This window comes from Papio anubis, chromosome 7 (genome assembly GCF_008728515.1).
Source record: "Papio anubis isolate 15944 chromosome 7, Panubis1.0, whole genome shotgun sequence".
Taxonomy (NCBI): Eukaryota; Metazoa; Chordata; class Mammalia; order Primates; family Cercopithecidae; genus Papio; species Papio anubis.
In genome coordinates this window covers 59,560,958-59,586,120 of record NC_044982.1, presented here as the reverse complement: position 1 = coordinate 59,586,120, position 25,163 = coordinate 59,560,958, and the positions used below count along the sequence as shown (strand labels likewise).

Genomic DNA, 25,163 nt, shown 5'->3' with positions numbered 1-25,163 from the left:
ATTCAGAGTAAGTCTTTTATTAATCTATTAATATAATTTCTCCCATCTCCTTCTTTTTTTCTGAAAAGTATTGGTAGAAGAAATAGTTTTTTGATCTGGCAAATTATTCACAGTTTAGGTTTTGTTTATTGCATTCCTCCAGGTGGTATTTAGTAGGTTTCTCTGCCTCTGTATTTTCTATAAATTGTTATTTATAGAAAATAAATTGCTGTTTATAGAAAATATAGAAACTTCCACAAGATTACTTCATGGATAGTATAGATAGTTCAGCAAGATTACTTCATAGTTGGTGTTTTATGCATATGATGTCTGGTTGAATCTATTTCGTATTTCTTTTTTTTTTTTTTTTTTTGAGATGGAGTCTCTCTCTGTCGCCCAGGCTGGAGTGCAGTGGCCGGATCTCAGCTCACTGCAAGCTCCGCCTCCCGGGTTTACGCCATTCTCCTGCCTCAGCCTCTCGAGTAGCTGGGTCTACAGGCGCCCACCACCTCGGCTGGCTGATTTTTTGTAATTTTAGTAGAGACGGGGTTTCACCGTGTTAGCCATGATGGTCTCCACCTCCTGACCTCGTGATCCGCCCGTCTCGGCCTCCCAAAGTGCTGGGATTACAGGCTTGAGCCACCGCCTTGTATTTCTTAAAGTGAAAAAATTTTTTTGAAAACTTTTTAACTTTTAGGGGTGGAGAAACTTTTTTTTACATTTTTAAAACATTTCTAAGAAAACTTGTAGCTGCCACATTTTCAGAAGAATTGTCATTTCAGGATAGCACCATGAGAAATATAATAACTTACATGTATACAAACAAATTTCAGTTTTAGTTTCAAGCACATTGCAACCTGTAAATCTCTTTTCTAGTGAATACAAATAAGTAGTATTTATTTCAGAATACTGATATTATAAATGAGTCTACAGAATTTTACAAAGACTCACAAATGAAATTAGAGTTTGAATCAAACTTGATTTTTAATACAATTTTCTTTAGCAGAATTCCAAAGGAATAAAAATGCATGCAAAAATGTGAATGGCCCTTCAGGTTTTATTTATTATTACTTTTGATAACTCAAACTAGAAACACAGAAGGAAATTAATTCAATATTGTTACAGAGTTTCTGAAATACTGGGCAAGTGGTACAATCTTTTCAATAATATGTATTTTGTTTAAAATTATTACCTGAGCTTGCTAAGTGGATTAATGCATCAATGGAGCACACTGGATTTGCTAGTAGTATTCACTGTTATTCGGTTTGAAAAGGGAAATTCATAAAAATTTCCCTCTTCAGCATGCTGTGAACATCCTGTGAACTTACTTTAAGTAAAAAGTGGACTTCTACTGAGAATTCTGAAATAGAATTTCACAGAGATAAAAAGTTTTCATTGAAAGACGGGAAGCAATATTTGTTCTGTATTTGTATCTAAAAATATATTGAAAAGTTTGGAGATTTTTCTTGTAATTATACTTGTTATAACATATTATCCACAAGCATGCATTTCTTTCATTTTCTCTTTAAGAATTTTAAAGAATTTAAAGATCATTACATTTTTTCTCTAAAGGCAGAACTTTAAAAAACAACTAACAAATGTTGTCACTTAGATACGTGCACACCTGTTTCCTACATAAACTCCACAGAGATGACAAAGACCTGGACAGGTAGATTAATAGGCCAATTCACCCCTTGATAAATGTATCCTATAATACTCCTTCTCTGAGTTTTGCTATAAAATTACTCTTAATGAGTCATTTTGTGACATTCCTACTTAAAATAGTAACCCTACCACAATTTCACTTTCCATCAGAATTTCATATTCTTTTAACTCTATTCTATTTTTCTTGAGCACTTATTAACATAGAGGCTAAAATGTAATTTATCCATTTAAAATATTTAACCTGCCTCTCCTTCCACTAAAATATAAGTTCCTATAAGCAAGAATTTTTAATTTTATTACTTTTTAGTTTGTATTTTCCGAAATACAAACATTTAATAAACATAAATGAATGAATAAGTCCCACAGATGAATGTTGGAACAAGTCATGGCAATTGAAGTTCTTATTTTCCATTTCGTGATTCTCAGGCTACTGGTGACAGCTTTGGATGTAATAGATGCTACTGGGGAACAGAATCTACATTTTATTAAAATCACTTGCTTATAAATAACCAATACACGAAGTAATACTGGAACAGAGTTAATTCTTTATATCTTTAAAATTATTGTTAGTATGCACATCAGAAATTAAAACAATAGTGAATTAATTGCCTGATGAAATTTTTGACTCTTTTTAAGCTATGTTTGCACAATGTAATAAAATAATTCTTCCCATTATTTACCATATTTTCAAACCGATAAAATTAGAGCACACTTTACAAGCTCTTTATATTAAAAATTTTAACGAAAGCAAAATTTGAAGGATATTACAATGAGCACCCACCCACTTTTCAACTAGGATCAAATATTGTTAAATTTTGCCGTGTTTGCTTTATCAGCAGCCATTTCTGCAAGACTTATGGTATTTTACTGAAAAAAAAAAATTTAAGATCAATTCATTTAATCATATGTAAACTTTTTATTGGTTTAAGATCTTCAAAAATCTTGATGGAACTGTGTGAACAAAGTATCAAAATTATTGTTGCAAGCTAAATAATAGCAACCATATCCTTATAATTATATTTTTAAATGTACCTACCACAGGGATATTGTATTTGCAAAAGTAGATAATGACTTTCTGATAAAAACAGGACATTTAAGAAATGTTAGTGAAATAAGATAAAATTTTAAATATTTGCAAAATATTAAAGGAATCTATAATATCCGGTATTACAATGGCATTTGTTATATTGCTGTTGTGATATTCTATTGATGACTATATATTAATGCTTTTCTGGAGGAAAGATAAAAAATATGTACAAAATTTTCAATGTATGTATTTTTCCACCCAGTGATTCTACTTGCAAAAATTTATCCTAAGGAAGTAACAAAAAACAAGTACAAAGACATATGTTCAAATATGTATAATAAGCATGGTTCCTACCAAAGGTAATTATTTAGTAAGTGCTTATTTTTAATTAAATTGTATTAAAGTGAAATACATTAAAATCATCAAAACAGATGCAGGATTATATTTATTATGTATGATTAAGGAAAAATCAGGTTACACATAGGCAGTATGCTTAGTATGAGAGACACTCATAACCACTGATTTGCAATATTTCAGAGGCACCATTCGCATACAATACAATGTGAATAGTGATGTGGTGTGCACCTCTCATAGTATAGAGTTAAGGGCAAGAGCTCAAGCCCACGATTCTTGGGTTCATTTATTTTCTATTCTTCATCTCCACATCTGAGTTGTGTAAACTTAGGCAAGTTATTTCTACTTTATGGGGTGAATGTTGAGACCAAATGAGCAAATGCACATCAAATTGTGCTTAACACTTATAAGAGTTAACTATTATTTTTATTCTCCATGTAAGCTCCACACACATTCTGTTTTGTTCTCAGTTATATTGTTGCATATAATTGATTCTTAAAAATATTTTGGATGATTTTTAATTAAAACTTAATCCAAGTATAAGTGTTCATATAGATTTGGAAATTCTGAAAGACATCAGCATTTTAACACTAGTTATCACTGTTACATAATTTTATTTTGTTCTGTATATTTGTGTTTTATGAACATTTTTATGTGATAATATATTGCATAAAACAATGTACAATAAAACAATGAAATTCCATTAAAAATTCTATAGTGTATACCTTTCCTTTAACTCCAAAGTTTATTTCTAAGTGTTTACTGCAAAGAAATAGGGGATCCCTACCAGAGTGCTTTTGCCTGGAACCTACCCACTGCCCTGCCAGAGTGCTTACTCACAGCAGAGTATCTGCAGTCTCCCTGCTGCTGCAATGGAGATCTTTCACCCATGGCCACCCTGCCAACTTGCTGGAGTCCTTTTGTCCACGAATCCTCAGCCACCATGCCAGAGCACTTTTGCCTGTGGCCTGCCCGCTGCCTGACTGAAGCACACTTGCCTGCAGCAACCCAAGCCCAACCTGCCAGAGTGCTTTTACCAGAGCCACCACCATAGCTCTCTCACTGGCCACCCCTGCCATCCCACTGGAGTGCTTTTGCTGGCAGACACCCATCAGAGAGCTTTTGTTCAAGGCCACCCAACAGCCCCAACAGAGTATTGTTGCCAACAGGCACCACATCCTCCCACCCCCACCCAGTGCAGCCAATGCTTGACCTCAAGGGGACAGAGAATAAAGCTGTGGTCGCAGTCCCAGCATCCAGAGGTAAAGAATTCTGCTTAGGAGGGCTGAATTGAGACTTATTTCTCTGAAAGCATCAGTGTCAGAAACAAAGACAATCAACTAAGCCCAACTTATACCACAGTCAAACTCTTAACAGCATTAAAAAACATAACAGCTAAAAGATCCATCTGAAGAACATCAATTTCAAAAGTTAAAGGAATATCAATCCTCACAGATGAGCATGAGCCAGCTCAAGAATTCTGGCAAATCTAAAAGCCAGAGTACCCCCTTACCTCCAAATGAGCCCAGTAGCTCCCCGGCAATGGTTCTTAACCAGCCTGAAAAGATTAAAATGACAGAAATATAATTCAGAGTCTGAATGACAAATTTATCAAGATTCAGGAAAAAGTTGAAACCAAATCCTAGGAACCCAAGTAATCCAGTAAAATGATCCAAGAGCTGACATAAGAAATAGCCATTTTAAGAAAAAAATCAAACTGAACTTTTGGAATTGGAAAGTTCACTATAAGAATTTCATAATTCAGTTGGAAGCATTAACAGCAGAACAGACCAAACTGAGGACATAATCTCAGATCTCAAAGGCTGGTTCTTCAAATCAACTCATTTGACAAAAATAAAAGGAAAAATTAATTTTTGCAAAGTGAACAAAATCTTTTATAAATATGGGATTACATAAAGAGACAAAATCTATGACTCATTGGCATTCTTGAGAGAGAAGAGTAACAAACTTGGAAAACACATTTGGAGATACAGTCCATGAAAAATTTTCCAATCTCACTAGAGATGTTGACATGCAAATTCAAGCCATATAGATAATCCTTATAAAATACAATCTAAAATGACCATCCTTAAAGTCTATAGTCACCACATTCACCAAGGCTAATATAAAAGAAAAAAATCTTAAAATCAACTGGAGAGAAGCATCACATAATATACAACAAGAACCATAAAGGTTAGCAGCAGACCCCTCAACAGAAACTTTACAAGCCAGAAGAGACTGAGGTCCTATTTTCAGCATCCATAAAGAAAAGGAATTCCAATGAAGAATTTTATATCCTTCCAAAGTAAGCTTATAAGTTAAGGAGAGCTAAAATCCTTCTCAGATAAGCAAATGCTAAGGGAATTTGTTATAACTAGACCAGCTTTACAAGAAATCCTTCAAGGAATGATAAACATAGAAAAAAGAGAACGATGCCTGCTATCACAAAAACATGCGGAAGCACATAGCTCACAGACACTATAAACTATATAATCAAGTCTACAAAACAACCAGCTAACAACACAATAACAGGATCAATATCTCACATATCAATACTAAGCCTCCATGTAAGCAATCTAAATGACATAGTTAAAAAGCACAGGGTGGCAAGCTGGATAAAAAGACAAAACATAACTGTCTGCTGTCTTCAAGAGACCTATCTCACATGCAGTGATACTCACTGGCTCAAAGTAAAGGGATGGAGAAAGAGGTCCCAAGCAAATGAAAATTTTTAAAATAGCAGGAATTCCTCTTCTTACATCAGATAAAATAAACTTTAAACCAACAATGATTAAAAATCTCAAAGAAGGGCATTACATAATGATAAAGGGTTCAATTCAATAAGAAGACATAACTATCATAAATGTATTCATACCTAACATTGGAGCATCCAGATTCATAAAACAAGGTTTTCTCAACTTATAAAAAAAGCGAGATAGCCACGCAATAACTGTAGGAGATTTCAACACCTCTCTGAGTGTATTAGACAGATCATCAAGGCAGAAAATTAACAAAGAAATACTAGACTTAAACATGACACTGGGCAAATTGGACCTAATAAACATCTACAAATTACTCCATCTAACAACCACAGAATATACATTCTTCTCATCTGTACATGAAACATTTAATATCAACCACATGTTCTATCATAAAGCAAATCTCAATAAATTTTAAAAAACCAAAATTATACCAAGCACATTTCTGGATCACAGTGCAATGTAAATACAAATCAAGAATGGTTCTTAAAGCTACCCAAATAAATGGAAATTAAACAACTTGCTCCTGAGTAACTCATGGATGAACAAAGAAATTAGGCAGAAATTTTAAAAAATTATTTTGTCAAAGCAACATAAGCATATTGTTTGATAAATAATTATAAAAGAGATCAAGCAAAATTTTATTGGAAATATTTTAAATGAATGAGGTAATTTTTTCTAGATCATTATCTATTGATATAATATTACATCTTGCAAGCATCTGTCCTAAAAAATTTTCTTAAAACTTAGAAATAGGCAAAAGAGATTATTCGCTATTCTACCAAAGGAGAGATGTGTGTTCTCTTGCCAATCATCCAATTATTGTCTAGTTCCATGGTGCTGTATTACTTGTATAGCTTTTATTAACTAGGTTATTTTACAGCTTTGTAGGGTCAGAAGTTAAAATTATTTAAAAAATGATGGCAGTGCAAACAATTTGTGTCCATAGTGGTGAAAAAGTATGTTTTCCCATAAAGAACATAAATATTTTTAGTCAAATTCTCAAGTGAAGAGTGTTACTGGCTCTCTCATTAATTAATGAGTTGAAAAAAATAATTGACAAGTGTTCATTTTGTATTTTAGAGTTGTAATTTGACATTTTACAAGTTATAATTGCGCAAATGGGACTAGGCTCACCATCAGTTCTATTCCTGTATATTTTTATAGATGTAATAACTTGGAAAACTCATTCACATTAGAGATTTGTTAAAGCAATATTTTTCTCTGTTTTAACTGCTTTCGAGTTGTCAAAAATAGCATAGTAATCTATTACTATGTTAACCAATTGTCATATTCATACAATTAATAAAACCCATTTATTATTAAATTATCATTAGTGGTTGACTATCCAATAATATTGATTCTCTGATGCTACTAAAAGCAAAGATTAAGAAACTACTAGACTTGCAAAATGTTTGTCATTCAGTAATTTGGACATCTCAGAGATTTTGTACCTAGAGGAAAAATATACGCTATTCTTTCTTTTGCCTTGCCTTGATTTCTAAGGCATATAAATCCAGGAAATGGTACTGATAGAATAAGAGAACTGGAAAATTATTTCCCTTCTTCTAATAAAGAAAAATCATTCAGAAATTTAGTTATTGGTATGTGTCCAAGTTTTTTGCAATCTTACATTCAACGGATAAGGGTCACAGAAAAACAATTAAAATATATACAATTAATAGGTTATAATAAAATAACATCAATTAATAAATAATAATAATATAATGTTAATAGGGCATTCCACAAGGCAAGAGAAGATTAATCATGTGTTTTCATGATTAGATTAAACACAAGAAATAATGATTAAAGACCTGATAATTGAGACTCAATAAGGTGAGTGGGTAACTCTTTGACAGAACATGTCTTAATTCCAAGACAAGTTCTCAGAAAATATTTAAAGATTTTATCAGGAATGCTAATTTCTTCTAAGGATAAAATTGGGGAAAATACTTTGGTCTATTCAGGTCTGGGATTTTTTTTTGTTTTTTACTTTCAGACACTTCTTAATAATTGTACTATGGTTTTGAGTGATGTTAACATTAGGAGAAGCAGAGTCAGATAGAAGATAAATCTCTGTACTATTTTTGCAATTCTCCGTAAGTCTAAAATTGGCTCAAATTAAAAAGTTTTAAATGAGGTGTTTGTGTACATTCAAGTTTATAGACAGTGACTACCACATGCAAAGCAAAGAAACAGTGAGAAATAAATGAACATATAATTTCCATATAATTTCTCACATGTAGTGAGTACACAATAAATGTAAACAAATATATTACTAAAGTTGGGTATATATAATTGTTACACAGTTTTGTCATGTATCACAATATTTTTTGCTTAATTTTAACTCTTTTGTTATTTTGTATTTTGACTTTTAATATAGAAAGTGTGAAATTTCCTTTTATGTTTTAGAATTGGTTAATTCGAGAGCAAATATTTTATCATAACACATCTCATGATTAAACAAAATTCTGCCTTATTAAAACATTCCTAGAGTGGCCATGGAGATATCAAACATACCTAAAGTATAGATATTTTTCATACTGATTCTTCTTTCATAGTTTTGCTTTTTAAAACTTTATTTCAATGTAACTATGCTTTCAGAAATACACTCATATTGGTTAATAGAATACAATTTAAGTTTAAGTTATCCTACAAAATTTGGACCACACACTTGGTACATGGTTTAAGATTTTTAAAAAGGATTTGCAGTCTGGTTTATTTTTATCTATTACAAATGTGTAAGAGATCCTCCATCAAATGCTGCTAAAGAAGGCAGCAAGAACTTTGAGAAATTTATCTTTGGTTTGCCTCAGAAAAATAACAAGTAATCCACTGCGTAAGTTTATAAAATTGGTGCAACAAAAAATTGTTGTACTGTTTCACTGCCAGTTTAGAAAATTCAATAACTAATGGATATGGAATGGACTGGGAGGGAACCTATATACACATGTGAAACTGTAAAAGCTACCTGATTTAGTTAATATTGCATGTAGATTCTAAATCTACACAAACCAAGATTCCGATAATTTCTTCAATCCGAATTAACACTATCTGTTCACTTCATCTGCTGAGGTCAATCAGGAAACTGGAATCATTAATGGTAAGTTTTTCTGACTTATGCATAAAAGAAAATTAAGTTTCTTCCTCAGCTTTTCAGTCCAGAAGTGACAGTATACTACAGGCAAGGTATTCCCTCCATTGTCAGCATTCATAGGGTGATATGAAATGAGGTCTGCTTGGGTTTCAACTTGTATCAGCACTCATATGCAAAACAGTCTCCAAAGTTAATAGCCACATGACTTTAGAAGTGACTAAAAAATAAAATGGCCCTTCTTAGAAGACTAGAGCAAAACATCCAGCCATGGTTACAAGACTTATTAAAAAAGAAAAAAAATGCTGCTCCTTGTGAATTACACAATTAAAAAAAGTAGCCCCAAAATAAGAAGTAGCTCTGAAGGGAAGAGGAAAAAATATAACTTAAAATATCTTGAAAACCAACGTGAATATATGTTCAAAAGATAGTTAAGAGATTCATTTTCCTAAGACTACCTAAGATTAAGGCTAATTATGTATTCTTGTATTTCAAGCTTATCACTAGTTACTAAACATCAATTTACAAATAACATGTTCCTTTTCTGTTTTTTATCAAAAGAGAAAATTCTAGCTTAAATTCTATCCAGTGTGGGGGAGGAGGACTAGAAAATAGAAAAGATTCAAACAGTTCCTTGCAAACATCACATTTTTTCAAATGGAAGAACTTCCAACTGGACCAGAAGTTCATTCTCTAATGTACTTTTCATTGAAACAATTATTAATAAGTACAAATAGGTGACATTAAGGGTCAGAACCTAATATAGGCCTGACAATCAAGTCCTTTTTGAATTTATTTAACAAAAGTATTGTGAGGACAAAAAACAAGTACTCAACATCCAAAGTTTTAAACACAAGCTCTTTCTTAGAAACAAAATCATTCACAACAGGACATGTTCCTAGTGGTATTTTGTGATCAATCCTAAAAAATTTTGATTTATAGCTCATGATATTTAGTGAGGAAGTATTTTTATAATATGTGTAGCATTTTTACTTAAGTCCATCATTTATTTATTTATTTATTTATTTATTTATTTATTTATTTATGAGATGGAGTCTCGCTCTGTCACGAGGCTGGAGTGCAATGGTGATCTTGGCTCACTGCAGCCTCCTCCCAGGTTCAAGCAATTCTCCTGCCTCAGCCTCCCAAATAGCTGGGATTACAGGTGCATGCCACCACGCCTGGCTAATATTTGTATTTTTAGTAGAGATGGGGTTTCACCATGTTGGTCAGATATTGAACTCCTGACCTCGTGATCTGCTCACCTCAGCCTCCCAAAGTGCTGGGATTACAGGAATGAGCCACCGTGCCCAGCCAATTCCATCTTTTAATCAAAACAAATTTGAAGAAGTGATTTTAATAGACCCTAATATTCCTTGGAAGTGATGAGTTACTAACATGTAGAAATGAACGAAGTTTGTTTTCTTGATGACTGATTCTATAAGGAAATGATTTGTAATTAATAAATGTTTGCTATAGTGAACTGAATTTTATCTAGATGATGTCTCAGTATTGCTTTCTCATAATTAATTTTACCCACAATAATTAGTCCTTCCCATTCCTCGTCTCAGTTCTGTAGCCTCCAGACACTTCATTTATTCCATGACTTAGCATTTTTTGCTTGCTTAGCTATTCTGTAAAAGCATTTCTATTCTTGATCATGCATATCTCCATTCTTTGCCAAGCAGGTTTTCAGTGTGTCATATTCTAGCTGAATTTTGTCCCTTTGTTAATGCTTTCTACATTCTGCAAGTCTGCTTTGTTTTACAAATCAAATTTTACTGTTTCAATTCTTTTTTTATTTCTTATATTCATCAAATTATTCTGAAGCAAAATTTAACCTATTTCTTTATAACTCATAATTTTTTTTATTTGTATATGAACAGACAAATAATTTATTTTTCTAAATATTCATAAATTCCCTGTGGGAGTTTTATAGGCTGAGATTTTTCTGCATTATTTTTTCTTTATTTTACAAAATAGATAATTTTATGGAGATTCATAAATTTAATTTTGATTTTGCTGTTTGTTTGCAGTTATATTGTTATTAGAAATTAGGTATATTAATATGCTATGCATCAGGTTCAGTGCTAAGTAATCTAAATGGATTATTTTATTACATTAAAAGAACTCTATAAAAATTTATGTCATTACACTCACCGTTCAATTGATGAAACTGAGGAACAGATATTCTAAGTAAATTTCCCAGGCTGGTTTTGTAGCTAACAAATGAAAGACTTTAAATTAAGATCCTGCAACCACACATCTTGTATTCTGTAAATATTGATTCATGCTGTTTATCTTATTGTTTATTAATAACTGACAGCAGGCCCATTTTGTTCAAGGAGTAATGATGCTTTTTGTCAGTACACTTAAAAGAGATTTCTTTATTTTGGAAAGCAGATGTGTCAAAGGCTGATAATGTTGAATCTGAAGCCTTCAGGGCCAATGTCTCATATCTGTGGTCTGGGGAAAAGTATGAAGTTGTAATAAACTAAACACCCCTTTGGAGTTTGAATAGTGGATTCAAATATATGTATCACAGCTATGTGTAACCTTGCCTGTTTTGTCCTCCAGTCCTACCATCGTTGGATATCCAAACCTAAGTGGCATGGGAGAAGGGTACAAAGGGAAAAATTATAATCATCCCAATGTCTTTATTTTCCTGACCATCACACAGCCACCTAATAGATGCTTCCAGAGAGTGTGGTAAGAGATGAGGACTTTGTCAGTTTTGGCCCTAGAGTGCAGTCAATGTCCTCCTTCCAATCCAGAGATTCACATGTACTACAGGTAGTATGGCTGTTTCTCAATCCTGCTTCAAGTGTGCATTTGTAGAATTATAACAGATACCTTTATTTGAAAAAAGGACTTCCACAGTTTGTTTATCTGTTTGTCACTTAACTTGTTTGATGCTTTCATGGCTATTTTAATGAGAAATAGAGAGAGGCAATCTCTAACAGAAAAGCTTGGTTAACAGCTTTTGGAAGTACTGGCTTGTGTTCATTGATGCAAATATCATATTTGGACATCAAAGAAATCTTTGAAGCCAGCTTTTTCTCACCCAGATATTAATTCAAAAAATTTTTATTTTTCCTTCATATTTTTAGACCCTTTGCTTTCAGATTTATATATTCAATTACTCTATACAAACACATACATATCTAAAACATTAAGAGATATACAAGATATATTATTCTGATATTTTGAATGAGAAAGGGTTGTATACACACACTTTCTAAAATAATTTAATAGAAAAATTACATCAACTTTAGCAACATAATTTGATGAAAAGTAGCATGTTTCTTTTATAATTATCTTAAAATTTGTAAAGAAATGACTTAATTTAACTTGAAATTTATTCACAGATATAATCAGCTGTCTTGACAATGTTTGGAATTCAAAACCCTATGCCCGTTAAGTATTTATTCTCCCTATTCTCAAAAGTGTATTATGTAGGCCGGGCATGGTGGCTCATGCCTGTAATTCCAGCACTTTGGGAGGCCGAGGCAGGCGGATCACGAGGTCAGGAGATCGAGACCATCCTGGCTAACACAGTGAAACCCCGTCTCTACTAAAAATTCAAAAAATTAGTTGGGCGTGGTGGCGGGTGCCTGTAGTCCCAGCTACTCCGGAGGCTGAGGCAGGAGAATGGCGTGAGCCCGGGAGGCGGAGCTTGCAGTAAGCCGAGATCACGCCACCACCTTCCAACCTAGGTGACAGAGCAAGACTCCGTGTCAAAAAAAAAAAAAAAAGTGTATTACGTATTTCTAATTATACACACACACGACTATATGTGTGTGTATGTATGTATATGTGTGTGTGTATATATGTGTGTGTATATATGTGTGTGTGTGTATATATGTGTGTGTGTGTATATATATATATAAAGCAACCTTGTTTTCAGATTGTTCTTATGGTTGTTTTCCTAGAGCTGTTTAGCATTCCCTTCTACTATGCCTCAGTTCATTTTGTTACTCTACTTTTAAATGTCTCCAGAGATTCCTCATTAAAAAAAAAAAAAAAAATCTCTGCCCTGCTTTTTACAGAAAGCCTCTTGGGATTTCTAATTGTTGCTATCCCAGCCATCTGTCCAGGTTTCTTCTCCCAACATCTCCTTTTTTCCTTTGCCTGGGACCCACATGCTTAGCTCCTTTCAGTTGCCTCACCACCACCCATTTTCTACTCCTCGGTGTTTCCCTTCATCCCAGGCTCCTAGCTCTTGCCTCTGCTGTTCCAAGCCAGCAGCATCCTCTGTTTTCATGCCCCTATTGATGTTTTTTTTTCATAAAATGCTTTCCTATTTTATTTTGTCTATTTTACTTTTATAGATTCAATTAAAATCTATCTTTTGCATAAAACCTTGCCAAAGAACACAAATGCTGATTTTCCTCCAGATTCCTAAACTCCTTATAGTCAATACAAAATTGTAAAGTACTTACCTATTTATCCTTCGATACTATTTATGCTGAAATTTCAAAATTTCAGTTGTTCAAACTACAGTTTTTCTCCCACAACCGTTTTTCACAATGGTAGATGAGTTGTATTATGAGATCTCTTACTATGAGAGTTATGAGAAAAAATATTTGACCACACTACTGGACTCCATCTTGGTTTGATTCACTGTGCCAATTTGATTTAGCAACCCTAAAGTGTACAGAAAGAGAAATAACTCCTTAAATTAGTTCATAGATCAGCAATCAGTCAACATAGTACTCCCAGGCAGCCAACCAATCTTCAGTTATCAAAGACAGACTTGACTAACAGAACAATCACTTTTTCTGATAAAATATGTTGCACTTTCCCTTAATAAGACACCCCTTTGCCTCTGTTCGAAGTTAATGGTCTTCACAGAGAGTGCTCTTCCTTACTATGTATATGAGTTAATAAAATACACTTTTTAAAAAGTAAAAGTACCATTCTAATACAGATATAAAATTAATGCATGTCAAAGATTGTATACATACTTATCGAGGGAACTGGTTTGGGTTCAAATAAAAATTTGACATATACAATATATGTTTGCACACCTTGGAGATATTGCAGGTTGCATTCCAGACCACCACAATAAAGTGAATAAAGCAATAAGGTGATTGCTTCATTCACTAAAACCAATTTTTTCTTTTTAGTTTTCCAAGGCATATAAAAGTTATGTTTACAATATACTCTAGTCTATTAAGTGTGCAGTAGCATTATGTCTAAAAATATGTACATAACTAAACTAAAAAGTATTTTGTTGCTAAAAAAAAAAAAAAACTAATGATCATCTGAGCCTTCAGAGAGTTGTAATCTTTTCACTGGAGAAGGATTTTTCCTCGATGACTACAAACTGATTAGGGCGGTGGTTGCTGAAGGTTGGGGTGGCTGTGGCAATTTTTTAAAAATTTGACAACAATGAAGTTTTGCTCCATCAATTGACTCTTCCTTTCATGAAAAATTTCTTTGTAGGATGCGATGTTCTTCAATAACATTTCACCCACAGTAGAACTTCTTTCAAAATTAGAGTCAGTCCTCTCAAATTCTTCCACTGCTTTATCAACAAAATTGATTAAATATTCTAAATGTATTGTTGTCATTCCGACAACATTGACAACAATTTCACCAGGTTGTGAATGTTATTGAATGACAACAACAGATTTGGAATATTTAATAAATATATTGTGTCTCAAGAAACCACTTTCATTCTTTATCCATTAAAAAAACCTCCTCATCAGTTAAAATTTTATTGTCAGATTGTAGCAATTTAGTCACATCTTTGGGCTCCTCTTCTAATTCTATTCCCTTGCTCTTTCTGTCACATCTGTGGTTATTTCCTCCACTGAAGTCTTAAATCCCTAAAATATTACCCGTGAGGTTTGGAATCAATTTCTTCCAAACTCTTGTTAATGTTGATATTTTGACCTTGTCCCATGAATCACAAATGTTCTTAATGGCATCTAGAATAATAAATCCTTTCCAGAAAGTTTTTAATGTACTTTGCCCAGATTTATTAAAGGTATCACTATTTATTGCAGCAATAGCTGTATGAAATGTATTTCATAGATAATAAGACTTGAAAGTCAAAAGTATTCCTTGATCCATGGGCTAAAGAATGGATATTTTGTTAGCAGGCATGAAAACAACATTAATCTCTTTGTACATCTCCATTAGAGTTCTTGGGTAACCAGGTGCATTGTCAATGAGCAGTAATATTTTCAAAGAAATCTTTTTTTCTGAGCAATGGGTCTCAATAGTAGGCATAAAATACTCAGTAAACCATATTATAAACAAATACACTGTCGTTCAGACTTTGTTGTTTAATTTATAGACCACAGGAAGAGTAGATTTAGCACAATTCTTAAGGGCTCTATGCTTTTCAGAATGGTAAACAAGCATTCATTTCAACTTAAAGTCACCAGCTGCATTAGCTCCTAAAAAGAGAGTCAGCCTGCTCTTTGAAGTTGTGAAGCCAGGCATTGATTTCTCTTCTGCTTTGAAAGTCCAAGGTGGCATATTTTTTTTCAATAGCAGGCTGTTTCATCTACATTGAACATCTATTGTTTCGTGTAGACACCTTCATTAATGACCTCGACTAGATCTTCTGGGTCACTTGCTTCTACATCAGCACTTGCTGCTTTGCCTTGCACTTTTTATGTTATGGGGATGGCTTCTTTCCTTAAACCTCATGAACCAACATGTGTTAACCAAATGTTTTTCTCCTGCAAGTCCCCACCTATCTCAGCTTTCATAAAATTCAAGAGAGTTAGGTCCTTCTTCTATATTAGGCTTACAAGAATGTTGTTGCTGATTTGGTCTTTTATCCAAACCACTAAACTTTCTCCATATTAGCAATAAGGGTGTTTTGCTTTCTTATCATTTGTGTGTTCACTGGAGTAGTACTTTTAATTTCCTTCAAGGACTTTAACTTTGCATTAAAAATTTGACTGTTTGGTGCAAGAGGCCCGGCTTTTGGTCACTCAGCTCTCGACATGCCTTCCTCACTAAGCTTAATCATTTCTAGCTTTAGATTTAACATGAGAGATATAAGACTCTTTCTTTCATTTGGATGCTTAGAAGTCACTGTAGGACTATTAATTGGTCTATTTCAATATTGCTGTGTCTCAGAGAATAGGCAGGCCAGGAGAGAGAGACAGAGAGAGAGAGACAGGGAGACAGAGAGAGGAACTGCTGGTTGGTGGAACAGTCAGAACACTTACATAACACTTGTCAATTAAGTTTGCCATCTTATGAGTGCAGCCCATGGTGCTCCAAAACAATTACAATAATAACATCAAAAATCACTGATCACAGATCATCATAACAAATATAAAAATAATGAAAATGTTTGAAATATTTTGAGAATTACCAAAATGTAATAGAGATATGAAGTGAGCATATGCTATTGGAAAAATGGTGCCACTAGACTTGCTCAACACAAGTTGCCCAAAATCTTCAATTTGTAAAAAAATACATCAGTGAAGCACAGTAAAATTAGGTATGCCTGTATTATATGTACATATTATCTACTGTACATTATATACTTGCATTAATGTGCACAATAAGTATTTGCATTCCCATCAGTTTTCTACAACAAACTAAGTTGTTTTATCACTCAGGAATGTAAAATAGCCTTGTCAAAACAACAAAAGATACACATTCTTTTTTTTTAACTTTGATTTTAGACTGGGGAGTACATGTGAAGGTTTGTCACATAGGTAAACACAGGTCACAGGGGTTAATTGTACATCTTATTTCATCACCCAGGTATTAAACCCAGTACCAAATATTTATCTTTTCTGCTCCTGTCCCTCCTCCCACCTTCCACCCAGGGCCAGAACCCAGTGTGTCGTTTCCTTCTTTGTGTTCATAAGTTCTTATCGTTTAGGTCCCACTTGTGAGTGAGTACATGAGTGAATACATGAGGTTTTCTGTTCCTGCATTAGTTTGCTAAGGATAAGAGCCTCCAGCTCCATCCATGTTTCTGCAAAAGACATGATCTCATTCTTTTTATAGCTGCATAGTATTCCATGGTATGTATTTATCACATTTTCTTTATGCAATCTCTCATTGATGGGTATTTAGGTTGATTCCACGTCTTTGCTATTGTGAATAGTGCTTCAGTGAACATTTGCATTCATGTGTCTTTATGGTAGAATGATTTATGTTCCTCTGGGTATATACCCAGTAATAGGATTGCTGGGTTGAAGGGTAATTCTGCTTTTAGCTCTTTGAAGAATCTCCATACTGCCTTTCACAATGGTTGAACTAATTTACACTCCTACTAACTGTGTATATGGGTTCCTTTTTCTCCACAGCCTCACCAGCATCTGCTATTTTTTGACTTTTTACTAATAGCCATTCTGACTAGTGTGAGATGATACTGCATTGTGATTTTGAGTTATATTTTTCTAATGATGAGTGACATTGAGCTTTTTTGTTCATGTTATTGTTGGTCACACATATGTTGTCTTTTGAGAAGTGTCTGTTTATGTCCTTTGCCCACTTTTTAATGGTTTTTTTTTTCTTGTAAATTTGTGTATGTTCCTTACTGATGCTGGATGTTAGACCTCTATCAGATGCATAGTTTGCAAAAATTTCCTCCCATTATCTAGGTTGTCTGTTTCCTCTGTTGATAGTTTATTTTGCTGTGCAGAAATTCTTAAGTGTAATTAGATTCCACTTGTCAATTTTTGCTTTTGTCGCAATAGCCTTTGGTGTCTTCATCACGGAGCCTTTGCCTGTTCCTATATCCAAAATTGTGTTCCTTAGGTTGTCTTTCAGGATTTCTATAGTTTTGGGTTTTATATTTAAGTCTTTAATCCATTTTGAGTTAGTTTTTATGTATGGTGTAAGGAAAGGATCCAGCTTCAATCTTTGGCATATGTCTGGCCAGTTAAACCAACATTATTTATTGAATACAGAGTCTTTTCCTCATTGCTTGCTGTTGCCACCTTTGTTGAAGATCAGATAGTCTCAGATGTGCAACCTTATTTCTAGGCTTTCTATTCTGTTCTATTGGTCTATGTGCCTGTTTTTGTACAAGTACCATGCTGTTTTGGTTACTTTATCACTGTAGTATAGTTTGAAGTTAGGTAACGTTATGCTTCCAGCTTTGTTCTTTTTGCTTAGGATTGCCTTGGCTATTTGGGCTCATTTATTTTTTTATTTTTATTTTTATTTTTATTTTTGTCCCATATGAATTTTAAAATAGTTTTTTCTAGTTCTGTGAATAATATCATTAATAGTTTGATAGGCATATCATTGAGTCTGTAAATTGCCTTGGGCAGTATAGCCATTTTAATGATATTGATTCTTCCTATCCATGAGCATGGGATGTTTTTCTATTTGTTTGTGTCTTCTCTGATTTCTTTGAGCAGTGTTTGGTAATTCTCATTGTAGAGATCTTTCACTTCTCTGGTTAGCTGTATTCCCTGGTATTTTATTCTTTTTGTGGCAACTGTGAATGGGATTGCCTTTCTGATTTGACTCTTTGTTTTGCTGTTGTGGTGTACAGGAATGCCAGTAATTTTTGTACATTGATTTTGTGTCTTGCAATTTTGCTTGTTTATCAGCTGAAGGAGCTTTTGGGCCAAGATTATAGTGTTTTCTCTTTATAGAATTATGTCATCTGCAAACAGAGATAGTTTGAGTTCCTCTCTTCCTATTTGGATGCCGTTTATTTCTTTCTCTTGCCTGATTGCTCTGGCTAGGATTTCAATACTATGTTAAATAGAAGTCGTGAGAGAGGACATCCTTGTATTGTGACCATTTTCAAGGGGAATGCTTCCAGGTTTTTCTCATTCAATATTATGGTTGTGGGTTTGTCATAGAAGGCTCTTATTATTTTGAGGTATAGTCCTTGAATACCTAATTTATTGAGCGTTTTTAACATGAAGGGGTGTTGAAATTTATCAAATTTATTAAAATTCACATTATTATTGAATCAGATTATTCCCAGAAGTATCTACAATACAAGAACTAACAATCCATTGCAAGGATACTCAGTCATTGCTTTTGTTTATTTCTGTTAAAAGTAATTTATTTATTAATTGTGTTAGAAGTAATAGGCATTAGAGTTGCAATGATTTAAACAAAGGAGAAAGGGAAGGAGACAAACTCCTGGCTCAGAAGCAGCTCACAGTAAGACACAGTAAAATCATGTAAAATAAATTACAAAACAGTATGACAAATATGAGATAAAGGTATGAATAAGTATTAAGAGTACTATTCAAAAGTGTCAAAAAACTTCAGAAGTATTTAGATTAATAAAACATTTTTAAAAAATAAATTGATTTATGTTAACAAAGTATGAGTCTATTTAAAATTAAGGAAAGCAGACAAATGAAAATTTATAAACACTGTAAGGAGCAAAAACAAAAATAAAAGTCCATGCTTTAATACACAGCAATTAACTTAAGATTAATCCACTGGAGTTCCCACAGACTTGAGATGGCCTTCCTCAATTTTCCTTCTTGAGTGTATATCTTAAGGAATGTGTCATTTGAGGTCTCTAACCTCTGCCCTTGTTACTTTCCTTCTAATACTAACTTTTACTGCAACATTTTTTCAAGCCTCTTAAAATATTGGCACTTTTTTCTTCCTCTTTGTTTTGTTCATCACTCTCTTGCTTTATTATTGTCATCACAAATTTATTATTCTTTAATCTGTGTTTGCTAATCTTTGGGAGAAAAAATAAAGGTTATGATTCTTTTAGAAATGTGCTGTAATATGTCTAACATTCCTACATAATTTTTTTTCTTGTTTTCAATTTCAAGAAGAACAACCTTAAAGATGCTATCTTTTCAGGGTCCCGCGCTTTCTTTAGTTTGGTTTCTTTCAACTCAGAGACAAAACAACAACAACAACAATAAAAACCCTAAAACAAAACAAAACAACTGTAAGTTGTGTTTCCTTTAGTGTTGTGTATATTTTATCTACACGTCTAATATTATCTTTTGGTTATGTAACAATATTAATTTTCATTGTCATGATGATTAATTGTTACTTGTCTTTTTTTTTCAGTTTCCTACCCAATCCCTATTTTCAGTAGATTCATTATTAAAACATAAGATTAAAATTAGAAGAGGCTCATAAGAAAGAATGAGTTTTGTTTGTAAGTGCAAAGACTTGACCTCAGATGTCTTTGATGAAAAACAAAATTATAGAAATAGTATATTGTTGTACACAAGAAAACTAAGGGAAAGATAATGGTTATGAGAACTTCAGATTAAAATGCATTCAGGTCTCACTCTCTAATTCTTATTTCTATAATTGTCTGTATTCTCTTTAACTGTATTTCTTGAAAAATGAGAAGCATTTACTTTTGTATCAATAGGACTACATGCTCGCAACTCCAATGTGTGATAAAATACTCCTTTTTAAATGTGTAATATTTAACAGAAACCATGGAAGTCTTCTTATGTCTCTTGCTTTAGGTATATGTTTGTATTTTGGACTACTTTATCTCCTGAGATGATCATGAATTTAGCCCTTTATTCTATTAATGTGGTGAATAAGATTGATTATTAAATAATAACCCAGGATACATTTTTGGAATAAACCACACTAGATAAGTTTTCTGGTTACCTATTACTGCCTAACAAACCATCCTAAACTCAGGGTTGCTATAATAACAAATTATTTTTATTTTTAGTTTGTATGGCTTAGGGGGTTAACTAGGCTCACATGGGTGAGTTTTGCTCACAATCTCTCATAAGTTTGCAGGCAGATAATGGCCCAGGCTGGAATCATTGCAAAGTCTTCCTCATCCGTATGTAAGGCAAATGAAGCTGGAAATCTCTCCATGTGATCTAGGCTTTTCCACAGCAGTGACTGGGTTCTCAGGACAATACCACTGAGAGAAAGGAGGAGAAATGTTGTGTTGCTCTTTAAAGTCTAGCCTCGTAAGTCTTTTTAAGTAAACAAAAATTAAGATAATTCATCAGAAATAGGTCTACACTTTAAGAATGTTAAAGGAGTTTCTTCAGGTGATGGATTTTGCATAAACCTGGGATTATGGAGGTTTTCTGCCTCTCTCCTACTGGCTAATATTTGCTTCATAGGAAAGAATACTCTAGAAAACTGTCTGAGATTTCTAGGCCAAACCCCAAAGCAGTAAATCACCCACTGCATAATTTTACCTCCAACAGGAATTTCCCTCTCCTGTTCCATGCTCAGTTCCCAAACTTTCTCAAGAGCATCTAGTGATGACCCATGGAAAAGATCTGGAGAGTGTGTGTGTGAAACAATCTTGCTACAGAACATTCACAGTTCTGTAAATTGTCTTGCTACCTTATTTTTGCTCTTTTATTTTTTCCTTTTTTTTTTTTTCTTTGAGACACAGTCTTGCTCTGTTGCCCAGGCTGAAGTGCAGTGGCAAGATCATGGCTCGTTGCAACCTTGACCTCCCAGACTTGGGTGATCCTCCTCAGCTTCCAAAGTAGCTGATGCTACAGGCATGTACCACAATGCCTGGCTAATTTTTTGCATTTTTTGTAGAGACAGGGTTTTGTCCTGCTGCCCATGCTGGTCTTGAACTTCTTGGCTCAAGCAATCCTCCCCGCTCAACCTCCCAAAGTGCTGGGATTATAGGATTGAGTTGCCACACCTAGCCTTGCTCTTTAAGAATGTGTTAATTGTTGTTTTTTCTTACATGATTTTATTCTCCTCATTTTTTTCTTTCAGTACTTTGCCAAAGGTAAAACAGTTTCCGTGTTCCATGTTTTCCAACAGAAATTTGTCACCCTTTGGAATTCAAAATACTTATTGTTATATGACTTCATATTTCTGATTACCTTAAAACAAACAACACAGTTTTTTATATTGTTTAGCTATTTTCTTACTGCTACTGGAATAATGACATTCACTTGGGTCTTTCCATGTCCTAAACAGAGTGAAACTATTATCTTTAACACTGATGGATCTTTTTGCTGGATGTAGAATTTTCCTTTGACAGATTATTTTTCCCTTTGAACATTCTAAGAATAGCTTTTCATATTTGCCTTAATTGCATCATTGTGATTAGCAAGATTTTAAGTTTTATCTCTTTTAAATATACCATATATCTTTTTGGCTGACTTTAAGATTTGCCTTTTTATTTCAATTTTCAACTTTTGATTATTATGTACCTAGTTATAATGTTGGGGGGTTTATCATACTTTAAATTTACTGAGCTCCTTGGACATATGAGTTGATATTCTTGATAAAAATTGATTTTGGGACTTTATTTCTTCAAATATTCTTCTACCCCAATTTTTATTTTCTTTAGTTTTCTTCTTCTCTTCCATTAAAAATCTATTGGATTCTTTGATATAATCTATTTTTTAAAGAATTGGTCTTACATGTGTTTATATGTGAAAAAATATGGAAAAGAAGAAAGTAATTATGAAATCTAAATATGTTTGGAACAATTTAGAATAACTGTCTTCACATAGCCTCTTTCTCTCTGTGCTTCAATTAAGATAATTTTCATATATTTATCATTTCTTCTGCAGTGCCTAATCTGCTGTTAAGCGTATTCACTAATGCTTTATTTTATAGATAATAATTTTATTCTATAATTTCTAGTATAATTTCTAGTCAGTTCTTTTTTATATTATTTCATTTCTTTGCTGAGATTCCTATCTCGTAACTCATCATATTCATCTTTTTTTCATTAAATCATCAACCTCATTTATAATTGGCTTCACATTCATTGCTGGCTACTTTAACATCTGTGTTAACTGTATTATATGCTATACATTGTCAATGCTATGTTTCTGACAGCCTAGAATTTATTTATTAATTTATTTATTTTAAAGGGTATTAAATTCTGTTCTACCAACATGTTTTTAAAATAGTAAATAAACTTGGTTGTCTCCATACTCTGTTTCAAGATTTTGAGGGAAGTTCAAGAATAGTCAATTTTCTCATGCTACAATAGCTTTATTTCTAAAATATGGTTAAGTTTTAATTTATAACAACTTCAGGCTGACTCCTCTTTCAAATAAACTTTCACTTTTCTTTCCCTAGTCTTGCTTTACTTTAAAAGAAAGTAAATCTATTTTCATGATTGACCAAGTCATGGTGTCATAGAATCGGAGGGTTTTGTTTATGCTGTTTTCCATTTATTCTATTTTGTATTAATGACAATTGCTGTGGAATGGTATTGATGTGAAGAACACTTGTCTAGTGCTTACTTTTATGCAATACTCTTCCACATGAGCAACATAGAACTGATCAATTTGCAAACCATTATTACTTTTGGAATTGCTCCCAGGAGAGAAAAAATAACGATTTTCTTATTTCATCTTCTTAAGAGTCACTGTTTTCTTATCATTACCCTCATTTTTTGTGATAAAATTATTTTTTTACTTTCATAGTAACAAAACGAATGGCATCTCTTTATTAAAAGGTGTGAAGACGTCAGCTAAATAACTAGTGCTGACAGCTGTAATTCATTTCCTCAGCAATCAATATGCTCCAAAATGAAATCATTTATAAAAACATCTCAGAAAGTAATTTATAGGAATCAGTTACTGCCACATGAAGGAGAGGTATTATAAGCTGTTATCTAATAATAAAGAGAACAATCTATCAAATATAACTGACCCAGAAATGACAAATTAATAGAATTATTATCAAAGGAATAGAAAAAGATATTAGAACAGTGACTGTAACTGTATTTCATATGTTCAAGAAAATAGAGAAAGATTGAAGATGTTAAGTTGTATTAGCCTGTTTTCATCCTGCTGATAAAGACATACTCAAGACTGGGCAATCTACAAAAGAAAGAAATTTAATTGGATTTACAGTTCCACATTCCAGGGGAAGCCTCACAATGATGACAGGAGGCAAAGAGGAGCAAGTCACCTCTTAAGTGGATGGTAACAGACAAAGAGAGAGATTGGGCAGGGAAACTCCACCTTATGATACCATCAGATCTCGTGAGACTTATTTACTATCTCGAGAACAGCACAGGAAAGACGTGCACCCATACTTCAACTACCTCCCACCAGGTCCCTCTCACAACACGTGGGAATTCAAGATAAGATTTGGGTGGGGACACAGCCAAACCGTATCATAAATGGAGACACAGAAGAATCAAAAAGACATAAATCAACTTCTAGAGATGAAAGTATATTTAAGATTAAACAATACATTTGATGGAACTAACAGAAGGTTATATTTTACAAAAAAAAAAAATTAACTAATTTAAAGACATAGCAATAGAAAGCATCCAAAAGGAAATGTATAGAAAAAACGAATAGATTATCTAGAGCTGTTGAGCAACTTCACGCAGACTAATAAGTGTATAATTAAAGCAAATGAAGTCTCCACAACAGGACTGTATGGTGGTTTTAAAATGTAACTAAGAGAGGAGACCACCCCTCATATTGTCCTATGCCCAATTTCTGCCTCCAAAGAAAGAAAAAGTAAAACCTAAAGGCAGAAATGAAATCCACAAACAGACTTTGAGAATGAAGTGAACTCCAGTATTATTCATGCGCGACCTACGAAATTTGAAGACAATTACATTCACTAAACACTGTGAATTTACAATTAAAAGACACAAAGGCAGTAAAAAGTGAAAATAAGTTTTTGGATTACCGAAATTTGACTAGCAGGAAGTGGCCTAAGTAAATTATGCATCAGCAAACATGGGTTACCTTTTACAGAAAAGAAGTATGATTTATAGGGAGAAACCAAGAGCCCAAAAAGCACAGTAAAAAGCCCCAGAAGGCAAAGACAATTGTCAGGAAGCATTATTTCTTAGAAAGACTAGCATGAGTTATAGTCAAGGACCTTCTAACACTTGTTTGGATGAATTTCAAAATTAGCAAGAATTAATGATTTTGTTATTTCCATGTTTTTCCCTTTGTGAACAGGAATGTCTATAATAGTTATTGTATGTCTGTCCCACCACTGTATGTTGAGAGTAGGTGGATATCATGTCTGTTTTTACCTTAGGTCTTACTTCAGTAACTGTATCTAAGAAACTAAAGTGAGGGAACGGCTTCTTCATATGGAACTGGTATAAATGGCAAGATAAGGAACTTTTTGTTAGTTATATAACGGGATAAGACTTTGGGAAACTTGGAAAGAGATGAATGAATTTTGCGTATGATAGGATTATAAATAGCTTATCACCAGAAACTAGCACTGTATATTGCAAAGATTTGTCTTTTCTTTATTAAATTACCTTGGCATATTTGTCAAAAATCTGTTGACTTTATATGTGTGGGTGTATAGTAGGATATGCTATTCTGTCATATATATTTGTGTATCCATACTTTTACCAATACTACACTGTCTTAACATTGTCTTG

The 25,163-nt window shown here is 33.2% G+C and overlaps 1 long non-coding RNA gene across 3 annotated transcripts in view; it reads right to left on the bottom strand.

Annotated features, from left to right (window-relative positions):
* Positions 1-25,163, bottom strand: part of LOC103886219 — a 51,345-nt gene that overhangs the window by 22,723 nt on the left and 3,459 nt on the right. For 2 of the 3 annotated variants that reach the window (XR_002523355.2, XR_004185394.1), the window contains exons 2-3: positions 13,321-13,525; positions 11,039-11,100 (exon numbers count right to left, since the gene is read on the bottom strand). This is a non-coding gene — a long non-coding RNA (uncharacterized LOC103886219). The remainder of the gene's footprint in view (positions 1-11,038; positions 11,101-13,320; positions 13,526-25,163) is intronic. The other variant, XR_004185395.1, reaches the window with a different exon arrangement.